Source organism: Nyctibius grandis, chromosome 1, assembly GCF_013368605.1.
Source record: "Nyctibius grandis isolate bNycGra1 chromosome 1, bNycGra1.pri, whole genome shotgun sequence".
NCBI classification, from domain to species: Eukaryota; Metazoa; Chordata; class Aves; order Nyctibiiformes; family Nyctibiidae; genus Nyctibius; species Nyctibius grandis.
The window spans coordinates 95,095,828-95,101,827 of NC_090658.1; positions in this window are offsets into that span (position 1 = coordinate 95,095,828).

Consider the following 6,000-nt stretch of genomic DNA (forward strand, 5'->3'; position numbering starts at 1 on the left):
GATGGGGCTTTGAGCAACCTGGTCTAGTGGAAAGGTGTCCCTACCTGTGGCAGGGGGTTGAAACTAGATGATCTTTAAGGTCCCTTCCAACCCAAACCATTCTATGATTCTATGATCTCAGTGAAACACGGGTGTTTCCCATGGGTGTTGCTGGAGCCCGCTGGCTCATGCTGTGGGCCTTTCCTCCTGCTCGCAGGGCTGGGACAAGTTGAGGGATGAGAGCGAAGGACAAAGGCCACCTTGCTGCGAAGGCCAAGGCCGCCTTAGTCAAGAAAGCGAAAGAGGCAGGGAGCAGGGGAGCCCTGCAGATGTCCAAATTAGCAGGGTCAAAAAGGAGGGGAGCGGAGCTGTGGGCAGGCATTGGCCAAGCGGGGCCCTGCTGAGTGATGTAGGTGCAGGTGCAGCCCCTGGTTTTCACACTCAGCCTGCTGAGGGTCGAGGTGATAGAGCTCACCATCACCTCAGTCACCTGAAGGACCCTCCATGCTTTTACACTGATGTATATGTATGGTCTCAAATCCATGTCATTTTTAGTGCTATAAATTGCATGAAGATCTCCTGAACTATTTTTTTGACTAATTTAGGTCTCGTTAAACATTTCTTGTGTTCAGATATCCTAAGAGCAAATGAGATCATAACGCTTCAGAACAGTACTTCTTTAACAGTACATTGGAAATAGAAGCTGCCTTTTAGCTGAAACACTGTGATCAGAGGCACCAGTTAGCTTAAGATATTATTTTTATAGGTAAAATTATATTCTTTACACAACTGTGCTGAAAAGGCTGCGTTAAGACTTCTTGGCCGGAAAGGGAGTCTCTTCAGTGGAGGAGGGAGGACAGGAGGAGAGATAAGAAATCAGTAATGAAGTCAGATGCATTAGGTGCAGTTAGGCTTTAGGCTTACCACAGTGCACCAAGTTCTTAAGTAGAGGGGGATTGATCTTTCTAAACACAAAGTATTCAGATGTAACAAACAATATACACTTTTAAAATTCTCATCCTCATTCTTTGTTCTTGGATAATGTAAACAGCTTTCTTTTTAACATGTTAATTTATTAAAAAAACTTTTTATCAATATACATAGTGGTAGACTTCTGAACTAATGTACTTATTTTTTTTTAATTTGAAAAATAAATTTACCATCCCAACTACAGAAAACTTTTAACGCATTGGAACTTTCATTTTAGACTTCAAATGATAAAAATAAATTAGACTGAATAATTTAGAAACTATTTTCCTTTTGACAGCACTACTTATTTCTCAGTGAAACCCAGGGGCAAAAATAACAAAACATTCTCCAGCCTTTTATTACAGTGACATATCAGCAGTTACACTTTGTTTATCATTTTCTGTGCATCATTTGTGCATGTAGGTGATGCAGATGCTTTGCAAAGTGGACAGTCATTATGTAGATTGGAACATCCACGTTTTTACATAATCTTTTCAACTGTGACTGAGATAAAAGATTCAGAGACATCAGTGCTTTTAGCTGCAAACCCGGGGTTTATATGCAGAGAGCTCAATGTAAAAAGCAGTATTAGGCAGAGGCAACATTATGACTGTTCTAAAAAAGAAAGTGGCTCTGTTTTTTGTGAGAGTACCAGTCCTACTCGCAGTTGTAGGCTTACTGAGGGGCACCTAACAGTCCTGAGATCTCCTACCATTAAACAAACAGCTGCCTGGAGGGATGTTTTTTGCTTGATTATTTTGAACTTAAACATCTAAGAGCTGCAGAAATTTAGTTTTAGGTGCACAGCCCCCCCCTTTTTTTTTTATTTGGAGCTACTAGTAGTTAAAAGGAATGTGTCTTAAACTTATGAACTTATGTATGCAACTTTCAGAATAGTAACCAAGGTATGCCTTCTTACAGTTTTTAGGTTTGCCTTTAAAATAAATTGAAGCATCCCAATATTTTCAAGTTGGAAAAAAACTGATTCCCATCTCCTAATAAACAGAGCATCTCTAAGGACTTTTTTATTCATCCGAAAGATGCAAAATCTGGGCACAATCAATCACAGATTCACTGCAATTGTGTTCCTGCTCTACTGAAGAACACTTTTCAAAAATAAGGTATAGAACTTGTGTTAACTTTATGCACTGAATATTCCCAGTGATTACATAATCTAACATTACTCTTCAGTAAATGAACAATGTGTGCGTGCACACGCATTTGTGCATGTGTGCAAATTAATGTTACATCCAATAAATAAAAATAAGATACAATTCCCATTTTGATATCCAAACGTGGGATGATTAGCACTGTATGTAATCTCAAGGGAACAAACAGTAAAATCAAGCTTTGATTTGAAATAAGCAGTTTATAAATCATGAAGGAAGCTGATTCTACTAGTTGCAGATAAATTCTTTTGACCTCTGTTTCTGAAGATGCCTTTTGATCTCAGGAACAGTCAAAAGATGTATTTGTGGCAAAAGGTCATACAAAATAATTAGCTGCTTTTATTAATAATTAAACATAAAAGCAGTGCAGATGTTTAATCACATTAGAGGTCATGAATTCTCAGCATTTCACCCATTCACATGCTGAATAATTACAGACAACTCAGTGGTCAACTCAGAACAAACTCCAAAATCGCAAGCTTCAATCAATTGTTAAAAGTAAGTGGATTACATCACTGTCAAACAAGCAGGCCCTGCTCTTACTGGATGCCTACAGTATCAACAAGAATTTGAGCAAACACGAAAGAATAACTTTTTGTTTGGAGGACTGCAATCTGTCAGAATTCATCAGACATCTTTACATTTTAATGCATCTCAATTTATCTGGGAGCTGGAAGTGTCTGAAAACACATATGAAATACACTGTTTCAGTTGTAGTTTGCAATTTTGTTTATCTGATGCGGGGCAAGAGATAGAGCAGATTGAGAAGAGCATGTGAAAATCATGAGCAGGAACATCAGTCTTCTCATTTGAGCTTTCATTCTTCTGTGTTACAGTGCTATATTTAATTAAAAATATAAATTTTGGCATCATGATTCTTCATTACTCAGCATCATGCTCGTTTCAAAATAGATTATAATGTCTTTGTGATGGCTCTATTTTGTATGTAGTTCCGATGACAGAAATATGGTTTAAGTAGTCCCTTTGGTCATAATCTGCAATTCTAAACAAATCATCTGATTTAGGATGCTTGAGGAGTTATGCAATGACTTCTTTGTTACTGTTCAGAAATAAAGCATTACCATCAGGGAAAAAAGATAACACTTCAGCATCTGATGCAATGAAAACTTCATTCTACAAAAGCAATATAAAAAGTTAGACATAATATGAGGTGAACAGGGAAGCAAAAAAAACTTGCTACCGTTAAGAGGCAACATACCATCACTTATGACAGTATGCTCTGTTACAAATAAATACTTTACAGTCCTTTACTTGAATGTTTTCACTTATATAACACTGTAAAATTAGATGTACACACAAGATAGTGACAAGAGATTTCATTCTTTTCTGTACAGTATATACTAAAGAAAACCTTTCCCTCAAAGAATTTCACCATCTGGAAATCGATACTAAAAGCTTCCCACACCATGAGGCAAGAAAAAAGGAAAAAGTATGTTAGCAATGAGAATGATGGTTTTACTTTAGTGTAGAGATGTTTAAAAATGAATGTGACAATATAGCAGACAATTTTCTGCATTTGCATTTCATCATTGATCTAAGACTAACAAAGCACTGTTGTGAGAGGTCTTTTCCATTTTCCCTGTGTAGGACAACAGATATCTGGGAAGAAAGAAAAATTAAAGTAAGGACATATAAAAAGAGTTTTCATTTAACTTAGTACTTTTTATTGTGATTCCACAAGGTTTTCTTTATGAAGTTTATAAAAAAGCAGAGAGGAAGAGGTAATTGCTATCAAATAGCTATCCTAGAATATAAAAAATTCAGATTACACTTCTACACATGGGGCTAGAATCAAAGAGCATCTGAGCAGTCCTCCCAAACTGTCTCATAATATAGAAAATTGAGTGCATTAAAATACCCACATTATTCTGATTTAATCCGGTGACGTTTTGATTGGCATTCCTCTGTGCAAACATTGGGCGTCAGCTGAATCATGGGTTACATTATCCATTTCTTTCTATTGGCTTGTTTGGGTCTGGCGTAAGTTTTGATTAAATGAGTTTCACTTCTTGGAACATACTCATTTAATCGCACTTCACACACAAAAAATGCCAGATGCTAGCCTGCTTAAGATACAGTTCTTGTGCTCCTAGCACCTCTCCTGTCTAACCAGTAGCTTGAAGGATACAGAGTCAAATCTTTTTTTCTGAGGGGAATTTGCACCTTGTTTCACACAGGAGCATTGTACCCAGCAATCACAGTGGTGTTCTGGAAGAAGTTTATCTCAATTCCTTTTGCTAAAAATGCTCCGCTTTGGATAGAAGAACTAAATACTCTTTAGGCTACAGGGAGCTTTAATATTGTGAAACAGCAATCACCTGGCACGAAGATGAGGGCTCCAGTTTTGATACCTGCTCCAGGTAGTGTGTATTTTTCTTCAGCAAGAGCTGGAACTTGTGTATGTAATATGCTGTCTAGGCCAAGGATTCATTCTTTTGATGGAAGAGCTGTAATAGCAGTGTTGGTCTTGGTGATAGTCCTACTTGAAGTGGGACATGGGACTGACTAGACAACCTTCAGAAGTCCCCTCGAACCAAACCAAACCAAACCAAACCAAACCAAACCAAACCAAACCAAACCAAACCAAACCAAAAGCAAAGCGGAGTGCTCTGCCCCCACCTTCTCCCCGACCACCTCAAGATAGCCTATAAACCAGTGAACAGGGCTGCAATAGGAGAGAGGTGGACTTGAACACTGACTCAGGAGTGGAGTATGTGTGTGCTACATTGCAGGTGAGCCCTCTGGCCACTGAATTATTGGGCAGAAACTGGTTAAAGTAACTACTATCTGTATTTTGTAAAAATTTCACTATCCCAGACCTAAAATCAGGAGAGGTTTTGGAGTCTGTGGCCTGTATGTGGACATACATACTGTGATCTATACCAGAGGAAATTGCATACAGTCTGGCAGTCTTACACATGGGTAAGAATTTTGACTCCTTCAAGAAGCTCCTCACTTGGCATCTGCCTTTGTGAGTCTCATTCTTCCCAGGAATTGTATCAAGATCCTTGGTAGTTGTGCTGGGAAGTCTCCTGCTAAAAATATCCACAGTCTTTGCACTGCACAGCAACATGAAAGTTGTTTTCTGGACCTAACAGCATATCTGTGCTATACTGTAGCACTATCCATGTCATGAACTGTGCAATATCAGTCTTACTGCACCACACAGCTGGTGTCAAGCACAGGGAAGCCCTGCACGTTAGGAAATCCAACCAATTGACCAGGTACCAAAGTACTCTTCCTCCTTTGGTCCACAAAGGACAATGTAGACATTTCCTCATTTTGTGGAAGCTTATATTGTTTACACACACTCACTTGCACACAGGTGCACACATAACTAGTGATTAACAGACATGTTCTTATAGCCTAAGCAGTCTGGTTTAGTCTTCAAAATTAGGGTAACTTCTCCCCTCTATAGGACTATACTGTACTACTCTTGTAGGTGAGGAGAGGGAACGCCATGTGCTCAGCCATGTAAATTGTCACCATTTCATTCACTTAAAAGGAGTTTGGTCAGTTTGCTTTAATTGTAAATGTGTCCCACTGAGTTTAACAAGCTTAAACCATTCATTCATTCAATCATTCATTCATTCATTCATTCATTTTTCCTGGTGTGGAAGGTAGGCTTCAGGCTAAATTATTAAAAATGTAGATGCTTGGAGCCTAGAATTCCTTGTATCTAGCAAATTCTGAAAGGAGATTGGAGAAAGAAAAAAAATGCTCAGAAAAACTTAAATATATTAGACTAGTAAAACTAATTTCTAATGCAATATGTAGTATAAATAGAATAGGTCATATGTAGAGGTACACACACATAAATATATATTTACACATTTAGATGGATAGATAGATAGATAGACAG